This window comes from Anguilla rostrata, chromosome 2, assembly GCF_018555375.3.
Source record: "Anguilla rostrata isolate EN2019 chromosome 2, ASM1855537v3, whole genome shotgun sequence".
Classification (NCBI taxonomy): Eukaryota; Metazoa; Chordata; class Actinopteri; order Anguilliformes; family Anguillidae; genus Anguilla; species Anguilla rostrata.
The window spans coordinates 63,364,818-63,388,996 of record NC_057934.1 but is presented as its reverse complement, the minus strand read 5'-3'; the positions used below and the strand labels follow the sequence as shown (position 1 = coordinate 63,388,996).

Sequence of the window (24,179 nt, the reverse complement as noted above, 5' to 3'; positions counted from 1 at the left end):
TCATTCTCACTGCAGATATAAAACAGTATAGTGTAGTGCTTTCCTGTGAAAGGCAACACTGGCTGACATTGATAAGATGTCTTCATATAGCTGTGAGGGACAAGCTGGGCATGCACAGCTTGCATGTTTAGAATTTTTGGCCATTTACAGTCAGTTGAATTTTTCCACTTGGTAGCACTAGCTACCTTATCTCACACTAAACAAAAGCATAACATGCCAACCGTAATTACAGTAGCCGCGTTCTCCAAGCAGTGTCAAAATGAGGAACTGCAGTTATTATGTTTTATAACCTGAATTGCCTGAGTTAGTGCATTAATACTGACAGGCCATTTTATTTTTTATTTTTCCCCACATTGACCTCATTGTGCTTCTGCGGGCATATCCTAATCTATGGTGGAGCAGTGCTGTGTCTAATTAAGTTTGTCTCTACCATCCTTACACTCATATATAAGCCCCTTGGAGGAAGCATGATTTTCATATTTATTTTTGATTAGCTGGGAACCATCAGTCAGCTTAAAGTATTTTTTATTTGTGTCATTTAAAATACAGTATGTTTGACTGACGGATTAAAAGAAACAAAACAATATTTTTCACTGAGAACTTCTCTATTCTAAAAATAATAATAGTAATTATTAAAAACCTGACATGAATGATGAGTAAATAAATAGGAATGTTGGATACATTTTTGTTTGCAAATATATGGAGACTGAAGGATAGTCCCTTTTCCACCTCCCTCTCTTCCAGTGTTGTTTCATAAGATGTAACAAGATTAGGGGAAGAAGGAAGAAGAATAAAAGTTAAGAATAGAATGTGCTTACTGTGTGTGTTCGAGTCAGGCGATGCCCTGTCAAATAAAGACCAAGTCGTCACCAAAATACACACTGCACCAGACCAAGAACCTCTGGTTAAGGAAGTGCATTCTCATTCTCTACATAGAAATTGAATGGGCACCTATGCATTTTCCGAAGACAATAAGAAAATTGAGTATATTCTGAGGCTTTGTTAAGCCCTGAAAATATTGTAGCCCTCAATATTTCTCTTTGGAGTGATTGTTTTTGTCTGTCCCCATCCCTGATAGATTAAGCGGTTACCTTTAGGGAATCTGGCCTGTTTGTGTTTCAGGTTGATTGCACCATTCCTTCATGTTCTGGAACACAGAATTGTTTTTTATATAGTTATCCAAAGAACTGTGTATTAGTGTTGATTAACTGATAAATTGACTCTGTACATGGTCAGTATTGATTGAAAATTTCACCGTTAAAAAAGACAATGTAAGCAAATAAACCCGCATATGGGCCAGTGTTACTTAAGGGGTTAATTTGATGTTGTCCAAACCAGAAAATGATTTAAAAATTTTTTGATTTGCCAGCCATGTGGGCTGTGTCCTACTTTCCAGTCTTCCGATAGTGTGATTCAGTGCCAATGCAGTTTAATTTCCTTTCACAAAAGTTTAAGGTTGTATCTCCTGTCCTGATCAGCACTTGGACGGATGAGGTTATCCATCTCATTCAACAGGGAACATGACACAGTGATACTCTTGCCACTGTCACCGGTGTGAAAAAACCTTGTTGATTTACTGGCTGTAGACATACTGGCTTGCTTTTCTGTTGTGAAGCAGCAAGCAGGCAAGGTGTGTGGCACTGCCCGGACGGAGGATGTCTCTGTAGCCTTGCCCCGCGGGACAGTGGGGTTCAATTCCAGCCTCGGCATCTTCTCGGGTCTGTTCTCTATCTGTTACTTTTTCAGTTTTGTCTCCTGTCTGAATAAGACGTGAAGTATGAACAGAGTGCAGGCCGGTCTTTTTTTAAAGTGGTCAGGAAATGAAAGAACTCTAGAGAAGAACGACTCCTGTTTAGGACAAACTCTCGTGTATCGTCCCTAAGACGCTTGTGATGTGGGAACTTTTAAAATGCAAAAATTCCTCACTCATTTGTGGTATGAATTATCAGCCAGGGGCTATGGTAGATTTTTTGTTGTGCAAGGATCAAGGAAATGTGTAGATGATAGCCTACTATATTGTGTTATGATTTTTTCCAAAAGTCCCAAAGTAAGATATCAGAAAAAGGTCACATTTTTTTGATTGCATTTCTAATTTCATAATAAGAAATGACTTATTGTCCTTATGCATCTGCAATGTCAGAACTATTACAGGGAATAGACTATATAAAATAACTGAACATAAGTAACACTATCAACATAAGTATAAGGGATACATCACTTCTTCCTACAATAGTATGCTGTTTTCTTCCCAATTTTGAATCCCCAGTAATATTCACCAGCTGTGCTCATTGCAACACTCTATCAGTTTTGGAAGAGCACAGACAGGAACATGTATGCCTGTGAAACAAGTAATATTAACCCTTAATTGAAGGGTAGGTGTTTTTGGAATGTTTTTTTTCTTGAATAATTCTAAGTCAGTGTTCCAGAACTTGCTTTCAATTGTCTGTAGCGACTGTTACATCAGCATCAGAATGTTCAGTTGCGAACATTCTAATCACATATCTGTGATCTTGCACCATAAAGGATTAAGCAGCTGCTTCGCTTTTTCTTTGCAGGCCACAGCCTAGAGGTCATGAGCTGGAGGAAAGGGACTGATGGAGGGATGGAGGGATGGATGACATGCTGCCACCCTGGCCTTCTGACTGCTGCACTGGCACCAATGAACAGGTGCAACACAGTCCGTCTGCCTCTGATTTCAACCAGACATTGTGGTATTGGGAATGAATGTAACTTATCAGACTAACATTATGTTACAAGCCTCTACAGACAAAATCTGAAGTCAGAAACCTGGGAGTTATATTTTAGATGCCGACCTCAATTTTAAATCACACATAGACAAGGTGGCCAAGACCCTTTTTAACTCAGCAAGATGCCAAAAAAATTACTACATTATTTTATTTCTAGCTGTCTGGACTATTTCCTGGTACGCCCAAGAAATCTATTGATAGAAGTTATTCAGAACACTGCTGCTAGAATTTTAGCAAAAACCAGGACAATAAACCATATTACAACCTTCATTGCTGCTTTAAATTGGCCTCCAGTTTATTTTAGAATTCATTTTAAAGCCTTTGTTACTTGTCTATAAAGATAATAATGGTTTAGCACCCTTTTATATACAAGCTTATCTGTCATTTTATGTGCTAACTTGAACATTTAGATACAACTGGCCTACTCAGCGCACCTGTGGTTAAACACAAAAAAGTGGTGAATGCCTTCTGCTACTTCAGCCAAAACTCTGAAACACTCTCCCACAAAACATTAGAACAGAAGACTCAGTTGGCAATTGGTAAAATGCACCTCAAAACATTCCCTTTTAATTTGGCTTATACTCAATTCCTTTATTCTGCCCTGTGTTTTTATTGCTAATTTTTCCCTTTCCTTTTTTCATTCAAATCATTTTGCACAGAGTTTAGTTACCCAATGACTATAACCAGCTCGAACACTACGGATTTTAATTGACAACTTTCGTCCATTTTAATGGAAAGTGTTTTGAATCTAAAAAATAATGAAGACGGTGCTGCTCTGACTTCATTCGGTATTTCCAACAATGCCTGGGCTTGGCGCAACATCTGATTTTAAAAGCAGAAGTGCTCAAAATGGAAATTCTTATGACCCCGTATCACTGGGTTTCCAGTTGGCAGCCCGCCTAGTGGACTGTACAGAGAGAACGAGTCCCTGCTGCCTGCATGCATTTCATTGTGTGTGTGCGTGTGCGTGTGCGTGTGCGTGTGCGTGTGCGCGTGCGCGTGTGCATGTGTGCGCGCACGTATGCGTGTGTGCTAGTGCCCTTCCAAGTTGATAGAGGATGTTGCAGTGATGAGACATGCTTAGAGTTAGAGTTGGGTATTCCAAATGTGGATATAAACAACAAAGGTAATTACAAAGAACGAAAGAACAACACTGGTTCTAAAGCAAGAAAGAAAAGAAACACATCAGCCAGTATGGCCAGCTTCATCAATACAGCAACTTTATACCATAAACATTTCGAAGGTTTCCCGCTGTGACAGCGGTGTTCGATAGCCAGGAATTTATAGCCTGCTTGACACCAAAACAAGCTGAACGCAACTTGGCATCAAGAAGCCACAGTATGCAAGAGTATGAGTCACCACATGTCGCAAGGACACTGACGCCATCGTTAACTTTGTGGCTGTGTTCACGCTTCCAGCTGCAGTGCTTCAGACGAGCTGGATCATTACAGCCCACGCAGGGCAGTCACGTGGTCACCGTTTGATGGATACGCCAATCGTACCCGGACCCAGAGCTTGCCCCTGATCTTCAACACAACAGCGCAAAGTGCGAACAAGGACAAAGGTTGGGCTTACCAGGTACGGGCGCAAGTCCTCTTTACGAATCGCAGTTGTATCAGGGACGGCCATTGGCGAGAGTGGTGCAGGTGCATTCTGAACGACGCAGCAGTTGTTGCTTTTCTGCGGGTTAATGAGTTGGCGCACTATTGCACCAGGTGCTAGATGCAGACCAGACATGCTAACAGCTATGCCCTGTCAGCTAGAGACAGCTGAAGCATAGCCCTGTTGGGGAGCAGCCTTTTGTAGTGTGCAGTGTGCCACAGGTGCCTTTTTTATTTTGAGCATATGCCCTCCAAAAAGTCTACACATGACCCTCAGCCTGCTCTCCAGCTATGGCTGTGCAGTATGGAGACCTCACCTACTCGCCTCATTGGGCCCCCTGGTGGTGGAACAAGCTACCTACAACCAATAGAACTGCAGAATCATACCACACATACAGTACCTGGCACCATCTCAGAATGTTCCATTTCAGATGATTTATTGATTCCTAGAACCAGGATGTAATCCTATACTCAGTTCCTCAATACCCAATACCATGAGAGATGTTCATGCAAGTTTCTGTTCCGCTGGTGGATCTTTGATAGGCCCCATGTCTATGGACGATTAGATAACATTGATTGTATGATCACTTTTCAACTTTGAAATCGACTTTTTGTGCACATCTTTCAGCATTTTTACTCTCATCACAAACGCACTACATTTCGCAGTGCGATGTAAAGTACTGATATGTTAGACTGCTTAATGTTCTGCACCCACACCCCTGTTCCAGTTACTTTCGTTCTTTCTGTTGTCTCTTTCACATTAAATGTTTCTGGCCTAATTCAAGATTGCTTCCCCTTTTCTCCTCTGAGTCTGAAATGAGCTATTTTAAGGACAACACAGCCTTCACAAACTAGCACTTTTAACAATTATTGTACCGAAAGAAAATGTCCATTAGTTTTATACAAATTATGTCTACAGCAAGCAACCAAAAACAACAACGATAATAATAATAATAATAACAATAAGCAGGACATGCCATACAGATGATAGATCCTACAACAGAAAGATGTATCAATGGCTATCATGTTTCATGACTTGCCCTGAGATGCTGGAAAGAAAATATAGAAATGCAACCATAATGAGCAACAACCTCTGTGCTGTGGGCCATGGAAACACTATGAAACAGCAGCAGCAGCAGCGCAATTATTACACCATTTATCATGTCATAGCACCAGCTGTATCTACTGGGTTATTTCCTTATCGTGAAATATTACTTTTTGCTTGGTAATGGAGTTTACATGTGGCTTGCTGCAAAAAAAAGAAAGAAAGAAATAAAAAATAAAAAAGCCTTGGTGGAGGATACAAGATGTTCTATCCGCACGTACTGTGTGTGTGCGTGTGTGTGTGTCTGTGCAGGAGAGCCATTGCCCATCTTCTGCTGTGACTCATCTCCTCAGACTATACCTGGACTAACTAACTATCATCACTCTGCAGGGCACTCCCAATCTGGGATCATTTTTATCACTTAAATGTGTGTACTTTGTTCCTGTAGCACTTTCATGTTACACATCTAGCTCCTATGCCACTTTCTTGTTACATGTACCTCCACGCAGCACTTATACTGTACTTTGTATCATTATCTTGATGTTGCAGCTTGCCATGCCTCCTGGTTTGACTTAGCATAGGCTAGGTCAGAGAATAACGTTTACTGTGTGAAATGGACTTAATGTGTTCATGGCTATGAATAACTGTTACAAAATGAGCATTATACCTTATAGGACCCGTGTCTTGTAATTGTTCCAGTGACCTTTGGTATGCATTTATTGTACGTTGCTTTGAATAAAAGAATCTGCCAAATAAAATGTAATGTGTGTATGTGCTGGCTTTAAATTAATTTGACCCTTCATTTCATTTTAATCTACGTTGATGTCTGTTGATGGCTTCCTGGTACACATTAAGTCCTTTGTTTCTATGTTTAACCCAATAAAACAAAGGCATCTGTGAATGAGTTTAACATGTTTTATTAACAGGAAGATAAATGAGTCACATCACTCTTGCCCTTTACTCAGGGGTGGAGTTTTAACAGGGGCTTTGTGGCAACGAATACAGGAAACCTCCAGGCCCAAGGCAGTAAAAGTGACAAAACAGAAGCCTGTGGGGAACATCTTTGAGGCAAGTTGATCTCATTTTTGTCACTGGAAAGTGATCTATATATTTGTGTGTGTGTGCATACACACACACACACACACACACACACATTTATATGCATTTACCATATGCATTTTTTTTTTACACAAATTTATATGCATTTTTTTTTTAGTTAAGTGAAAATATTATTTGTTGTTCATCGTAATTGCACTAACCAGCTGTAACATTGATCGCTAGCTAGCATTAGCCAGCTACTAGGTAGCTTGCTCTAATTAGAGCATTGTCATGTATGGCAAGCCGTTTTAGCTTTTCTAGAGGATATCACAAATACAATTCTAACTAGTTAGAATGCAGTTCTTGATATCAGAAATTCAGTTGTAACTAGTTATAATTCAAGCGTTTTCCCCATTCATTTCAATGGGACTTTTCATTTTTGATATCAAGAATTGAATTTTAACTAGTTAAAATGGGAATTCTTGATATCAAGAATTGTAATTTAACTAGTTAAAATTGGACATTCTAATTAAAACTAGTTAAAATTCTATTATTGATATCAAAAATTCCAATTCTAACTACTAGTTGAAATTATATTGTTGATATCAGTAATTGATTTTCTGATATCAGAAATTGGCATTTTAACTAGGTCAAATTCCAACTCCCATTGAAATGAATGAGAAAAACATTTTAAATCTGACTAGTTAAAATAGAATTTCCGATATCAAGAATTGGCATTTTAACTAGTTAAAATTTAATTTCCGATATCAATAATATGCATTTTAACTAGTTAAAATCGAATTTCTGATATCAGAAATACACATTATAACTAGTTACATTTGAATTTCTAATATCAACAATTTGCATTCTAATTAGTTAGAATCTGAATTTTCGATATCCTCTAGAAATGAATTAAAGCTAAAACGGCTTGCCATACATATGGGACAAACTGTATTCATGCATTAAATGGTAAATGTCTATTTAATACTAATTTCTGTGGCCAATGTTACAACAAAATGAAATGTTATTATCAAATTAATTCACATTAAATTAATAATTTAATTAAAAAACGAATTAATTTTAAATGTTTCTATTTTACTGTGATTTATCATTCACCATTGCTTGTTATAACTTAATTGATTAAACCACTCAACTTTAATTTAAAACAGGGCATTTGGCAAGTGTTAATATCAGCTGCAGTTGATAAAAGTATATGAATATGAATGATAAAGTCTGTAAAAATCAGATAGTAATCAGACAGTTGGAACGAAATGCCCCCTGCGGCGCTTCTTGGCAGTGGCAGGGCGGTATCTTGATTTTCTGGCCTATAACAACAATTTATTACATTTATTTATAATTGTGACAAAAATTCATTATTAATATTTCATTTTTATCACTGTTTATTTCCTCTAAAAGTGTTTATTGGTTTAAGTGGGAACATTATGCAAATGCTAACTGATATCCAAGCATATTATAATTTAACAGTAGCCTAAATGGACATTGCTCTTAACTGGTAGAATCTTCCCTCATCTTACCCAACTAAGCACAATGCTGAAACGACATCCTGTGACCGTTAAAGCAAATTTATCTCTACGGTCAATCAAAATACGCAATCGACACATTACAATGTTCAACAAAGATGGTATCTTTTATAGTTATACATAAGGCGGCTACTTAGATGTTAGAGTTTGAGCTGCCAATATAAAGCCTTCTCGAATATGAAATTAATATTTTTTGCGTGGTTCACCACAATCCGTGTGTTTTAATAAACGATGCGTGTAGCCTACACTTAAAGCAATTCCACTAAGCAACTGAATGTAAAGACTTTTGGGGAGGGTACGTGGTATTGAACCAGAAGACGCAGCATACGCTGTGGCTAAGACAAGAAATTGAAATCGGTTTTGTTTATTTTCAGTCTTGTTCTTTTTCTGCGAGGGCAGCCTTTTACCACTTGCTCCACGGTAATCGTAAGAGTAATCTAATAACAGCCAAAGGACATAGTTATGGTTAATTGCACATGACTGCGTTGAATAGCAATGTATGGTCAGTTTTCGCTTTCGCTGTTTACATTTTTTGCGTTTAATTCGATCGGTCTTGTCCCCCGCTACTCCTGCCCCCCTAGTCTCTGATAAGTGACCTAGCTCGCTGGGAGGAGCTATTCTCATACGCGGTCCCCCTCCTTCTCCCCCTCCTCTCATTTCAAATGAGAGAATGAAAATAAAAAAATAAAAAGAGAGAGGTCTGGTTTTATAGGAGCGGAAAAGGCGTCATTTTCAGCGCAGAAAACAGTGGTACTAGTCTTACAGGAGTATAGCAGGGCTGGTTTACATAGCTATAACAAGAGACGCTACGGCGAGGCGAAAGGCATTATCAAATCGCTGCGAGAAGGCTGCAAGGAGTGAGAGTAATTTCTCGTCTCTCATCACCACGACGCATATTTCTGTGCACCAACAAGCTATCGAGAAAACGGTGATGAAAATGGAACGAAAAGGGCCTCTTCGGTTCCGTTAATATTTGACCAGTAGCCTATTAGCCCACAGTCATATTCGAAGGCGCGCTTTAAAGGGACATACAGGACAAACGGACGACGCGATTGACTGATTTGCTGCTCCCCCGTTCTCTGGAGGAATCGGACGCTCACCCCCGAGACGCGTGCTTTGCCGCACAGCCCAAACTATGTAGCGCCGCGAACGAGATGAGCATGAACTGGGCATAAAAGATACCGGTGAACGGCAAGATAGGACTGCAAAGCAAAATAGGAATGTCAGTGCCTTTTCCTCTACACAGCGACGGACAGAAAGACTGCTTAACTGCAATGAACATCTAATACACAAACCACAGGCGATGGGTAAGCTGTTCTTTGAGTAGGACGGAGGAGAGAGAAGCCCATATTCTACCTCCTGCTGTTGTTGCACTTGTGCTCTGTGTATGACTGAGTAGGCTATGTTAGTGGGTGTGTTTCGTCTTGTATATTTTAACATAACAGGCACGGGAATTTCTGCGTTTTCGCATTGTAAATTTATGTATTTATTTATTTATTTTATCGTCAGGGAGCTTAATTGCTATGGGAAGACGAGTGAGAATGTCACTGTCGGAAAGCTCTGAAATGGGGGGGGGGGGGGGTAAATGCTGCTGTATACAGTTACATTTTCAACGCGCATTTCCTTAATTGAGACAAAAATGTGATGGTTACGCCTGATTTTGCCTGTTTTATAACACGGTGTTCGAAATCAGTGCGATATGAGCTCGTCTGCACTATCCAAGGGCTCCTTTGCTTATGTTTATGATCTAATATTTGGAAACGTCGCGGGCTATTTTTGTGTTTCTAAGGTCGCTACGAAAATGTTCCTGACAAAATCAGGAACTGAGCAAGGAAAAAACCTAGGCGACCCCAGCTCACCCTACCGTCGCAAAATGCAAGGCGCAGACCCGTTATAAAATGGCCAAAATGATTTCTTATTTCTAGCTACGCATTAGGCTACTAAAGGGCTGTATATTTTAATTGTCAAATCGTGTAGAACGCCGGGTTACTAATCGGAAACCTATGATGGTTTCACAAGGATTTCCAGCAAAATTCAACGTTTTGTTTTGCTATTACACCAGACCACCTTAACAGTTAACAATAGTTAATACGATTCAGATGGGTGGTGTCCATTCTTCACGTATACAGTATAGTTATTTTTTTTGCTGTTGCTAAATGCAAGGACGTGTTCCCATCTCTGAGATAAATGACATCATTGGTAATCTTAAAAATGCACCGAGGATTGTTCAGTAAGGACCTCCGCCTCCCAGCCGCCGCCCCCCCACCCCCCCAAATAAAGTGTTGGACGACACAAGCCATTTACAGGCTATGCGAGCCTTGCAAGGCCCGTTGACTTTGCTCTACTGAGAACGTCCCAGGGCTCGATTTGCACATTGTCTTGTTTCCTTTTCCAGTAAAGTTTAAAATGGTATTTAAAGCTGTGACAAAGTAAATTTCACATGAGACAATTGTAAAAATATATAAACCCTTCAGAGAGCCAACTTAGCTGGCATTCAAGGTGAGCCTTGTTGAAAATAAACCACAGAAGCCTGTGAAATTGTGATAAAGGCCTAAAGGAGTCTACCAGTAGTGTTTAAAAAATTAACAAAAAAAAAAAAGAAAAGTGGCACAGATCCCATCTGAGTTAGATATGGTTGTGTAGAATTTGTGTGATCCGTTCTTTATCCACAAACGGGCCTTTCATTTGGGTTGAGTGTTGAAAGTGTAGAAAAAGATGGTCTTGAGATTTTCAGAGGCAGTGAAGCAGATCAAAGAAAGAGACGGAGGAAGCAGGGTTTGTTAGATTGCTGCACTGTGTGTGTGTGTGTGTGTTGAAGGTGCATTACTCTCCACCCCCCTTTATGCCTCTGAACTTCAAGCTTGTGTTGTCCATTAAAGAGCTTGCTGAGAGTAAGAGATGTGTTGCTTGTGAAATCGATGGAGTCCTCACTGACTGTGGGTGGAAAGTGCTGAATGGCGACTGATTGGCTGCACTTCGCTTCGCAGTTGCGAGCGGAGAACTCCTAAAAGGCGTGTTTCCAAGGTAGCGTGGACGCCCCCCCCCCCACCCCCACCCCCCAATCGTATGTGTGTCCAAAAGGGCGAGCTTCCGGTGTGCGATGTTGCAGAAGCTCTCATTTCCTCGCCACACATTCCTGTTTCCCCGTCTTCTTAACCACGCCGCGCTGAGACAGCTTCTCTGGCGGAGCAGGATCAGCGTTTCGCCCCAGGGGTAATTCGCACAGATTCCCCGCCGCCGATGGCGTGGTGTTCGTAGATCACCCCTCTGATCTCCGCTCCGTGACGTCCGAGAGTCCGGCGGCCGTCTGACGGGCACTCTGAGACGCAGGGAGGTGACTTTCGGCAAAAAGTCAAAGCTTGTGTTTTCATTCTGGCGCTGGAATCCACATCGCCGGGCCCCGCGATATCACACTCCCAAGACTGCTGCCGCGCGCATCACGCTCGAAAATCGCAAGCAGGTTTCCTGTGAATTTATGTGATGGCTGCTATAGTGGGAATTCTGAAGAATCGGTGGGTGGGGGGGGTGGGGGGGGGGCGGTCAGGAATCTTGGAATCGGAGAATGTGTCACTACCTCAGGACTCGGAAGCGGTTTCTGAACCTTATGATGCTGCCCTGTTCTGCCACTGCTGCTGGCCTATATGAACATAAGAAGAGCGCTGACAAGAACAGGCCGTTCAGCCCAACTTGACTCACCATTTTTAAAAATTATTACAACAACCCATCAATCAATCAATCAATAAGAAATAATCAAAAATAAATAAGTAAGTAAATAAGGTCCGTAAAAAGGAATTAGTTTGATTTCAGAATGCACAAAGTGAAACCTTCCAGCTTACTGTGGTTCTGTTGTTTGCAGAAGGTATTTGTGGATGGGTTGAATAAAGCCTTGTGCTTTAGCTGGTATATGTTCTTGGTGTGGCATCATATTTAAAATTGTGATGCGTGGGCTTGGCATTAATTGCAGGGGTGTAACAGTGCCGTTCTCAAGTGCCAACCAGTGTAGTTATGGTCGTGGGCTTCGAAAGGCAACTACACAGACTCCTTTATGTATTTTTATTTTCTGTGAGTGAATGTAAGTCGGTGCATTAATAATCGAATTATCAGAAAATGAAAGCAAGGAGTTTAGCAGCAACGCGTACAGAAATGTGGATGCTTTGTTTTGGTGAAAGGATCGGAGCACAGCTGTGGCATCAGTTGGTTCTGCGTGACCTTGGCCCGAGGGGGCATCACACCGGCTGTGTTAGACTCAGAATGCAGCCTGATAAATGTGCTCCTGGACAGAATGAGGTGAGAACAGTCTGCAGGTGACCCAGCGCCGCTACCTGCGAGGTCAAAGTCTCCACTGTGGCGTAGTGCCCCTGTTACGTGGCCATTTTGAGAAATGTCACAATGTGTCATTTAAGTACCTATACACAGAGACCTCCAGTTGGGAGCAGGGCGGAATTATGCTGACCATAATGCCATAGCCAAAGTTACTGTTTTCATGAGAGGTAGACCTATAAATTTCTTCATGTTTAAGGCCTACTCATTAATTTTGGTTGCGATTTGATGGACATTACGTGCATGGCAATTGAGTACGTTGGCGGATCATGGTAGTTGGTATTTAAAATGTTTTAGCATTTTTTTACCGTAACCAACCACAATAAATTACAACAAAACCATTTCCAAGGCATGTTTTATTTGACAAAACGTTAGCTAACTATTCCTTTCGATATCTTACCTGACAAGTGAGCACCAAGTGAAATGTGATGAGGAGTTAGTTTCCATGGTGATGAGTTGTGCAAGTTCTACAGAAACACTCAAGACACCCAAAGCAAAGAAGAAAATGCGGAAGACCGAATATGAACAAGTATCGGTCCAACACTTATTTAAAATACGTAGGCCTATTTTTTCTTTTGAAGAGTTTTCTCATGATGATCTTTAGTATTATTTTCATTGGAGAATAAATAAATTTGACAGCTATTAGCATTTTATTAGCAACCAAAATTACTTTGTGGGCCTTTACATATCTGTTCTGGCTGGTAGATAACTTAAAAACATAAAACGATAACTAAACTCTGGATGGGCAGCTTTCCAGGGGCCAGGGAGCAAAGGAGCATCGTTTCGTTTTTGACGTTTTCGCTATTTTAAACGAGCTGCCTTTGGCCTTTATGTTCCCTTCACTCAGGAGCCAGGCCTGCTGAGCCAGGTACTGTTCCACCCTGGTTTCCCCTGATCTGGAATTAGTGAAATGAGAACCAACTGTAGGTTCTCAACCTGGTGCTGGCCTGGTTCAAAGTGAGCTGTGCTTGGGCTTACTGAACCGAGACAGTGTTGACAGTGTTGAGGCCAATGACGCCAAAGTTGTTGAAGGGCTTGTTTGTTGCCGTTATGGCAAACATTCCTTCATATTATTATTTTCTGATTCGCCTGTTCTTGTGTGTTTGGGAAACATACACATTTGTCCTGCCCGGCCATTTTGGTGTACAATAGCTATGCCAAGTTTGTACTGATTACAGAATGAGGGTCAGATCCTCCGCTTAGAAACTGGACCTTTCTGATGAGGATTACTGCCGTATATTGGCAACAGAAGCTGGATTTGGCACAATTTGTACAGTAAAGAGCTTGCGGATTCAGTAAATAGACGTTTGGTGTGTCTCAAGTTTTGGCGGATATGATGGTGTATTTTTTTCACGCGCAACGTTGTGATTTTTATTACACCCCCGGAAAACGCGCAGGTGTGTTGTAAGCGAGCCCCGCCTCGGTCCTAGCGCTGCTCACCCCAGTGCGGGTCTATAGTCCACGGAGAATCGGCGACGTTTTCCAGTTCTGCTCTGGAGAGTAGGGGGAATTCCACCGGCCGCCAGTGCAGGGAGGGCTGCTTCCCTCTCTGATGAAGCGCACCGCCACGGACAGCGCCCTGTCGGGAGCCCAAGCGTGGCTCGCCGTGAGCCGAAAGCGGAGACCGTCGGTTGTAGTAGCACACTGGCGGATCCCTCACAGCTTCTGTACCGTCTGTCTTTGTCCTTGGGGGGGGGGGGGGGTGTCACCTTTCAGAACTGCCCCTCTTTGGCCTGGCCTCACCTGCCAGGGTGATAATGGCCCTGACCTGTACTTGACCTGCTGTGTGTGAGGAGGCAGCGGGCCGATCCATCTGAGACTGGGGAGGGGGGGCGGAAGGCGATATCGAGCACAGTGTGAAAGCCTCTCTAACGGTGGAGATAATTACAAGGCTTAGGACACTGGTTATTATCATAGGATTTGAAGGCTTTTAGTGCAGTTTCCAGACCCGTCATACGATGCACACCAGTGCTTTCAACATACAAATACACACACACACACACATGCATGCACACACACATATGCTCACTCGTACACACGCACACACACACAAGCAATTTCTATAACTGTTAGAATGAAGTCCCGGCAGTATGCTTCCTTTCCTTTTTTGTTAGCCAAACTTATTTTTTAATTATCCTAACACTGTTTAGCACAAGGCTTTTGCCAATTCAGGAAAAAAAATTATTGTATGTCAGGGCCGTTTCCTTTAGAGAGAGAGGAGCTTATCTCTAAAATGCAGTGGCGTTTATCAGCGTTCTGACGTTGGGGTGGGGGTGGGGGGGGTGCTGGTCGTACAGCGTGGTATTTGTCGTCACGACAACTTCGCTGTGTGACCACGGTCTTCGCAAAGCCTTGATTGGCTTTGACAGATTTTTAATCCTTCGCTGGATGACGGGATCTCCAGGGACGGGGGAGGCCAGCTGGCGAAGCGTCTGTGCCAGCCTGCTCTCGGCGCGCCGTGTGCCCACGGACGCCAGGGAGGGGACGCTCTTCCATTAGGATTACTTCACAAACGAGTTTCATCTGTGGAAGTGGCTGTGACGGGCGTCCGACGGCTCGGGGCCTCCTGATTGGACGGCCCCTCGGCTCGAGGGTCCCGATAGGACGGTCCCTCGCCGTAGAATTCCAGCTTTCTGTGGAGCACGGTGCCAGGCGTGCGGCGCGGGTGTTAGGCCCCTCTCCGACGCGTTCGCTGTGTGGCACCATGTCTGCTGCCTTTTCGTCTCTCCCAGTGTCCAGAGGCCTTTACCTGCCAACACATCCATTTTAAGTCCTCTCAAAATGACTTTTTTTAACCTGCTCTTCGCTGGTGATCCATTCTGGCATTTTATGCTTAGTGGGATGTCCTGCATATAGGGAACATGTTAGGGGTGTACTGGAACATCGATGTATTGATGCATTGCGATGCAAACGTCATGATACACCTGCAGCGATATGACATGTATGAATTGTTAATAAACACGATTATTAACTTTAAACGCTATACTGCTTTGTTATTTGAATGATCTCTTGGATGTTGGTGGGGTGGCAGGAATCTGTATTGTATATAATATAGTGGACACATTCGCATCGCAGTTAATCGCATCATACGGTATCTTGATTAATCGTTATTAATCGTGTCAAATCATTATAATTAAGACCGGTTGTATCGCATCGTATCATTCTTTGGAGTATCACTATCATATTGTATCATGATCGAGTTGTATCGTTAAACCCCTCAACCCCCATTACACAGCTGTGAAATATAGGCTAACTATTAACACATCTTCAAGACAAATGCACATTTTCGCAGTGTGTTGCAGCTTATATCTTCTCTGTGTGGACATATTTCAAATCTCTGTGCTTTTTACCCTTCATTTGCACTGTGTGCTCTGTGAAGCGCACTTATGGTTCAGATGAAGGCCGTTTGCGGGCCTGCAGGCTCTTGTTTCACATTTGAGGACCTGAGAACACCTGCAAATGCAATTGGGCCGCTGCGGCTTCTTGCACCCAGTTACTCAATTCATACGCTTAGCATTGTGGGATTGTTGTGGCTCAGCTGACAGTTTACCGTTGTAGCAATGTTCTTGGCGCCAGCTCTTATGAGGGCGTGTGCCTGTAAAGTATCCGCTTTGTTTTCAGTTGAGTCTCAGTCGCTGTTTATCTATGAATGTGAAGTGTCACATCGCAGCTTAATGTAAACACGCAGTACTTTATGTGGAGTTGTGTACCCCTTGTGATAATATTAGTGGTATTGCCCTCACTGGTGGTATTGCTCTTTGTTTCTAACGTTAGACGTTTAAAATGAAATAACTAATCGATGAAATGAAGGGCGACACATTCATTAGAAGGACAATATCAGTCATGAGAAGCAGAAGTGTTGTGAAGTGGAATTCCCCTTTAAATGGTATTTCAGTACTGTAGCGTTCTTTCTTTATTTCAGGAACTGCATGTTTAAACAGAGCATTGCATCTGTATTTATTTGACTGAGGTAAAATGAAATGAGATCTAACTGGATTGAATGTCACTGCCATCTTAGAAGACTTTGTCTACCACACTAAGTTTGCCCTACAAGTTGTCTTCATTATTTTTACCGCAGAAAAAATTGCAATACTGCAACATCTTTATGAAAATGTCCCTTTTCAAGTCACATGACAGTTTAAAAAATTACAATTGAAAAAAATTACATTAGAAAAAATACCTTTGCTTTGGTGACGGTCAGGCAGGCTAATTTAACACACTCTGAAATGTGTGCCATATATATTTCTATGATAAACATCTCAGTTCTTATTTTTTTTCACAGCTCAACATAGGAGCATCATGGGTACAGACCACTATTGCAGTCTCCTTGAGTTCATATCCGGCTCTAATTGAGCAAGTGTGGGTGCGTGCATGCGTGCGTGTGTGTGTGTGTCTGCTTTTGCCGTGCTATGTGGGCCATGGTTCAGTACAGTACGCTAGGTTGACCTGTAGAATGCAGCTGCTCTCTCCCATTTTGGCAAGCGGGGTGTTATTTCTGTCCACAGATTCATCCACACCGATGTGACAAAGCTGCCGGTGCACCTTTCACCTGCCCACCTTTACAGTCTGACACACTACCAACAGCGTACTAACATTGTCAGGATGCACCACTGAAGTAGGGTGTCACAACCTCTGGTTGCTCTCATTCCGAAATTGCAGAAGGACCGTTTTTACAGTTGGATGGTGCAAGTAAGGTTAGCGAAACCACAAAATGCAACAGCCTGTTCCATTTCCATGCGATGAAGGACAGTTCTGTTGCCTAGAATTGCTCTACCTTTTTTGAAAGTGTCAGTAATAGTAGGGGGAGGGTGGCGTTTTAGGTTCTACTTGTCGTCTGTAGTGGTGAGTGAGTGCCCAGAAAAGATGGACAGGAGTCACAACAATGGGGCTTTCCGCCCCGGCAGCCATGTTGTTTCTCAGCTGACCTCTCGACGGAAGCCAAATGCACGGGAGCCGCAGTCCGATAAACGGCAACCGCTTCTTCGAGGCTCCCGAATGACGTTAAGTTGAGCGCACTACTTTACACGTCGGCGCATGGCATTTAAGAACAAAACTGTCACAGCGTGCTAAGTCGTCGGACGACATGGCTAATTCGATCAGGAAGTCGGTCGGTCGGTGTGCGTGTGCAGCGTTTCGTCGGTGACGACAGGGATGTGCGTGCAGTTCTGCTGCTGGTGGGATCTGTGCCACAGGGCACTATTGAGTCAGGTTCATGTTGCAAGTGTGTGGGAGGGCCCCTTGACATTATTCTATTACATCCTTTCAGATAGATTTTTTTCTTGTTGCAAATAACAGGAAACTGTCGGTTTGTGTGCCACAGTTCATGTGAGAGCAGCCAGTCACCCAGTTTGTGAGTGGTTGTCACCATGACGATTTTTTTTTAGAGACCGAGGCTGGTGGCCAATTTAGGCAAAGGGACAGGCACTGTAGAAGTGAAAGCGATGAAGGGCAGAAGTTTGGAAGGAGGGGGGAGTTCTTCTTGTTCAACCTTGAAACATTCATCCGTAATTAACCAAACAGGGCCTTTGAAATGGATGCCTACCTTTTGCCTGCAATGCAAATCTCTTGTGTCAGCGCTCGTGGTGGAAATTTCCTACCTGCGTAAGTAGCTGCAGTAGCTGGTTTTGTCTGGTCTGTCAGGCGCCTGAAATAAAAGTACCGTGTGTGAATTTCTCCTGGGTGAGGGGACTGCAGCTCAGCTAGTGGAGTGGTGGGAGAAAATAACAGGGGCCGGCTCTGCTCCCCTGCATGGGTGCAGCAGTGAGAATGCCCTGCCAATACAAAGGGACCTTCCAAATAGTGAGAAAAATACAAATTGATGGGGTGAAATTTGTTTTTCTTTTATTTTCACCAATGGTTCACGGCATGTAGAACTGTGCCGCAGCTCGAAGAGCCTGCGTTCTCTCCCCTCCCCCCATTCAAAATGGGTGACTTCCATTTTCGTAGCCTCTGCATTTTACAGCCTTTGCCCTGACATTAACTTTCAGCCACTCTGTCGGTTATGTAAGATTAAGCCATTTTTTTAAAGCAATCCTCAGTCAGATGCCTCTCTGATCTCACTGTCTCTCTTGGACCCCGCCCCTAATGCTTGAAGCTGAAACTGTGACACAGCAATGGCCATTTGACCAGTGGGCACTTCATTCATTCCCTACTAAATGCCGCCGCATTGCTAGGGGAAGGGCCAGGAACTCTCCTCGATGTCCTCCCATAGTGTGCAGGTAGGGGCCTTGTGCTGTCGTATGTGGACAGCGTACAGCATGCGCTCGCTGTTCTTAGTGGTGCGCTGAGACCGTTTCAAGGTGGTCGTTGGTGGTTTCCTTCATAACAGTGGGGATTGAGTGCGAGCCGCCTGGAATTTGTAGTGCATGGCCATGGGATTATCATGTATGAGTGCGTCCGTTTGTGTCGCTGAAGCAGAGCCGGACAAGCGGGGTTTGGTGTTGTCTGATTAATAAGGGCTTGGGGGGGGGGATGAGGGAGAGAGTGGTGCAGTTGCATGTAAAGGAGGGTGTTGTCCGCAGGCTAGAGAAGGGAGCTATTGTATGCAGACGGGAACCGAGATAGAGCATGATATTTGAGAGCTGGCAGAAGGACAGCTCGAAGAATAGCCTCTATTGTTGCCGCGGGCTACGTGGTTTTTTTCAGTCGCCGGGGTTGGTCGGGCTGGTACAGGCCGCCTTCGCTCGACCGCAGCCCGATTGCTGAGCGCTAGCACTCTGACGCGCCCCCCCCCCCCCACCGAAGCTGCTGTCGGGGGGCCGATCACGCCCGCAGCAGAACGGGACGAACCGGCGGAAGGCCGTGCACCGGCCCGCCGGCTGATAGGGGGAGATCAAGCACGGGCTTGACGCCTAAGACTGGCAGGCCTCGCCCCTTTCAGGTGAATGTGGCAACCGGCCGGGGAGAGGAAATGCCCGCTGTCAGCTCGTGCCCCCGGGCGCGGTGCGTCGGCTCGGGGGGGCTGCACAGTACCGAGTGTCCTGTCAGTCCCGGCTACTCTGAACTGCATGGTCAGTGTATGGAAGTAAGTCACTGGTAGAAGTGTTCCTGTGGTCATTGGCAGAGACTGCAGAAACTGTTTTTTATTTCTTTGTTGGCTGCATCTAGTCCCGAGTGCGATGTTTCTCAACCCCGGTCCAGTGGGCTCAGTTTGCCGGCTGGTCATTATACTGGCCGAGTTCTCCTGTACGATTGAGCCGTCAACAGAATACAGATGTGGAGACAAAGACCTTTGTTGCAACCCTTCGGTGGGGGCGCCGGCCGTTTGGAGGCCTGTGCTTTCTTGTTTCAGGTAATTGAGAGCACCTGTGGCGGTGGCCTTTTAAGAAGCCTGGAGTCGGCTTATCAGGAGGTGGCTTTCTTCTTCTCACCTTTGGACCACGGCCGTGTCGTGATTTTGCCGTGTATGTTTTGCAGTTATTTTGTTATTCCATATGGTGTTGTAAAATAAAGTTATTGGTTATTTTTGGGAAACTTTGGTGTCGGCTTCGTTATGTTTGCGGGTGCTTGAGGGCAACCGTAACATAAATGGGGGCACGTCCGGGATCTTTTGGATCCTTTTGGTTTATGGCTTTGTGTATTCACATTGTCATTTGTCTGCTTGGTTACGTGGTTTGACACGTGGAATGCGTGTTAGCCCACTGAGTGCGTAGCTTTGTATTAGTAAGGCTTGCATTTGTGCCCTTTGGATGACATACTGCGCAGACATTGCTAGCCGCACCTTTTGGTTTATTTCTGTTGGTTTTGGTTCTGAGGGGGACAAATATGTAACTCGTTCTTCTTCGCGAATGAGTGGGCATTTCTCTCTCTTACCCTCGCTGGCAGCTGATGATGGTGAGTCGGCACTCAAGTCGTGTGTTTACCCTTTGGAGTTTTAAGCTTTCTGTTTTACCCCGGTTAGCTTAGCCGCCGGGCGGGTCCAAGGGACTTGTCACTTTATTGTTTTTCCTTTTTTTGTTTTTTGGTGGCTAATATGAGCGGGGGTACGCTTCGGGGCACTGAGGTCGGCTAGTCAATTGGTCTGCTGACAGCGCTCACGAGTTTAGCATTCAAAGTCGCCCCAGCGCAAAAAACCACTGAAGACTAGTTTAGTTTGTTGGGTTAGATAGGATCTCTTTCTATTAGGTAGATAGGATCGGGGAAGCCCAAATAGAGTTTTAAATGGTAGCGCCCACTGATTTGTTCCCTAATCACTGTGGATTTGTATCACCTGTTTCGTCCAGATGGGCCGACTGAGCTGGGGAAAAGAGAGAATCGTTTGTTTGACTTGCTTATACGGTTTTTTTTATCGCGCTGTTCAGTTTGATAACTGGGTGTAACACGGACGCCTAAACATTTATGTATATAAAGTTTTGTTTAATCTCAATTCTCTTGTCTGCTTTCTGGTAGGCTAATTGTTGGCTCATCCTCCTGCACGGTGTTTTGCTTACAGCGTTCGGCCACGTTAGACTGGTTTAGCCCAGACTGCCTGTTGGTTTGCGAACTTCGCGTCTATTGCATTCATTGTTGTGGAAAGCTTTGGTAAGGTTACTAATGATGGGGCTTGCCCAGGTAGCTTGGGGCTTGTTTCGGTAAAGTGGTCCTAGTTTGTGTCTAGTCAAAAAGGCGTTGTGCTATATTTGTAACCTTTTTGTGCCGCATTGTGGAGTATGCTATCGTGCAGTTTTGGGGGCGCCGGCCGTTTGGAGGCCTGTGCTTTCTTGTTTCAGGTAATTGAGAGCACCTGTGGCGGTGCCCTTTTAAGAAGCCTGGAGTCGGCTTCTCAGGAGGTGGCTTTCTTCTCCTCACCTTTGGACCACGGCCGTGTCGTGATTTTACCGTTTATGGTTTGCAGTTATTTTGTTATTCCGCTTGGTGTTGTAAAATAAAGTTATTGGTTATTTTTGGGAAACTTTGGTGTCGGCTTCGTTATGTTTGCGGGTGCTTGAGGGCAACCTTTGTCAGGCTTGTGCCATTTGCTCCCTCTGAAAAGCTATTTCTGGTATGGTTGATGTGTCTCTGAAAGATTACTTGGTTTATTGCTGGTTGTTAAACAATACCAATTAACATAAAAAAGACTCTAAACGGCACCCTGAACAGGATCGCTATACTGATTGGCATTAGACTTAATTAAGATTACCTTGAACATTTAATTATTTGAACAGCCAGTTACGCTAATTTAGATGGCTGCCTCGCCTTTGCTAAATGCATGCTTAATAAACGATTCATCTTTCTGTTGGCCCAAATGCACCCTCAACAATACATTTCTCCCCTTGAGGGCTTAAAGCGGATAACTGTCATAGATCAACAGCCCAATCAAACCTGATTCATTTGATGCGGCTGGAGCAAAGACCAGTGTGCACAGTGTGCCCTGGGGAACAAGAATTGGGAATCGTTCTCTAAACGACCTAGTTTTCTTTGTAAATCAATGGATTGATCATTCAGCGGTATCCACTGTCAGTCTGTTCACAGAGGACCTTTTATACCATCAACTATTCTGCTCAATAGAGGGATTTTGAACATTTCACTCTGCAGTTTAACACACATTGTGTGCTGCACTGCTCGGTCAGTTTGCCTGAACAACATGCTGACCTCCGCAGTTCAGTGCACTAAGCTTTCCACATCAAAACACTGGAAATAAAAGCAACACATCAAAACACTAGAAATAAAAGCAATTCCACAGGAGAATATTCATTTCTGTTTTTCAGTCTGAATATGTCTAGGTGCAGGTACAAATCAGTGGTGTTTTGTTTAAATCATATGCTTTCTGCCCTTCTTGAGTGTTGGGTCCCGGAAGATCTCAGCTGGACAGAAGATGCACAACCCAAATTCAATAGTACAAGCCGATCCATCTTTAGGTGTACACGGAAGGCAGTGTTACCTCACCGTCCCCCCAAACATTCAGTTAAACAGCCTTTTAGAGAGCAACAGAATGAGAGCTTGTGAGAGTATTGCAAAGAGCTGTAAAACCTGGCAACACTGTTTTATCTGCCGCACACAATTTATTTCATTTATTGAATTTAGTTGGAAGTCTATAAGAAAATACACACAACTGGTACCACAAGAGGTTAGAAATCTCATTGGTACATCAATATGTACACGAGAAGATATTGTAGCTTGTCTGCAGGGTAGTGTAAGGTCTAGTAGTGTGGTATAATGGGCATGGAACTGGGCTTGCAAACCAAAGTTCTGCTAAAAATGCAAGTATTCCGCAAGACTCCACCTCCTGCACTACAGTGCCTCTGATACTCAACGGGATTGTTCGGTTGGTGAAAAGATGCTAGTCAGCCAGAGCCCCTCACAGCAGTGGGCGGGTTTCCCCAGGGTGCTTTCCCCCCCAGGTGTTTATTAAGCCAATCCCTCCTCCGAATCTCCTCCGGACAGAAAATGTGTACGTGGAGGCATGACTGCTGGCCGGGGTGGAAAGTGTACTTCCTTCCTGGGCCGAATCTCTCCCCGAGGACCCAGGTGTAGTCATTTTCGATCCCCGCTGTGGGAGGCTCTGTGTTTTCAATAAGGTGTCAAGCGAAAGGCCGACAGATTTACTGCAGTCGTTGAAAGACAAAAGCAAAATCTTGATGGGTACCCCATGTTGTGTAAGTCTGTGAAAGATATCTTTTCAGCAACTGCAGTGCAAGTAAACAAAAGGCAGTGCCAAGACACATAAAGAGAAAAACAGAATTGCATTCATTCTTCGCAACTGCGAGTGTCTGTCTCGGAACAGGAAGACACGGTGTGTTCAGCTTAACTGTGGCATTGTGCCGTCAGTATTGTCGGGTGTGATCGTTGTTTTGATTGCACTTCCTCTCAGCCTCCCCCCCCCCCCCACTCACATGCAACATCTGTTAATTTCACTTTGTACGGGCCTAGTAACTGCAGTGTAGCCGAAGCCTGGAATCCTGCTCTCCTTTCCCCCCCAGCTAAATAAGCGCTGCTGTTGCCTGTGTACAAAAAAAAAAATATATATCGGCATAGCAACAGGGACAATATTTATGTGAAGCTTATGTAGACAATGCAGCAATGCGCAGATGTATGTAACTCATTATTCATGTGTAGCGGACTTTTCTACGTGAGAAACAGCGGCGGTTTCAGTCGTAACGGCAGCGCGGGGTTGTTTGTTGCCACCGGTGACGATCGTCGTCGTTGCCGCTGACGCCGATCGTCGCCGCGTGCATTGTGGTGCATTTGTTCAGCTCCAAGCTAAGTGTGGGAGGACGGATATTTTTGAAGCTACAGTGGAAGTCTTGGGAGGCTCTATGATTAGTCATAGACGGCATGAAACAAGTGGGGGACAAATATTGCAGTCGGTTAATACTGGTTCCGTTATGCTGCAAGGAGGTTGAAGAGGCAAACGAAACTGCTACTGAGCCTGCTGATCTTCGGTGGTGTTCTGGAGATGATGAGTTTAATGTCCATAGTCAGCTGTAGTTATTTGATTTCCTCCTGCTGCACTGATTCACAGTCATTAGTAGCTGCAACATTATATATACTCTGAAGTCCTTAAATATTTGGACCGTGACGCAATTTTTGTTGTTTTGGCTCTGTTATCCAGCACATATTTTAAATGAAACAATACGAGGTTAAAGTCGGCTTTAATTTGACATCCATATCGTGCGGTCAATGAAAGAATTTCAGCTTTTTTCGTAAATAGTCCTCACCTTTCAGGTGAGCAAAAGCAATTGGACAGATTAACGCGATCATAAATCCTTTGCATTTTATGACGGCCATAGGCATCACCAGACGCGGCATATCTTTGGTGATGCTTTGCCGGGCTTGTAAAGCAGCCATCTTCAGTTCCTGTTTGTTTTGGGTGCTTTCTGGCTGCGGTTTAGTCTTCAGCTAGTGAACCGCTTGTTCAGTTGGATTCAGGTCAGGTGATTGACTTGGCCAGTCAAGAGCATTCCAATCT

General features: G+C 43.8%; 1 protein-coding gene across 1 annotated transcript in view; it reads left to right on the top strand.

The window, feature by feature from the left end:
- Positions 1 to 8,633: 8,633 nt before the first annotated feature.
- The window catches only part of mgat3b (beta-1,4-mannosyl-glycoprotein 4-beta-N-acetylglucosaminyltransferase b), a 37,214-nt gene continuing 21,668 nt past the window's right edge, over positions 8,634 to 24,179 (top strand). Inside the window, exon 1 of the mRNA XM_064323740.1 lies at positions 8,634 to 9,279. The gene's annotated coding sequence lies outside the window, so the exon portion shown is untranslated. The remainder of the gene's footprint in view (positions 9,280 to 24,179) is intronic.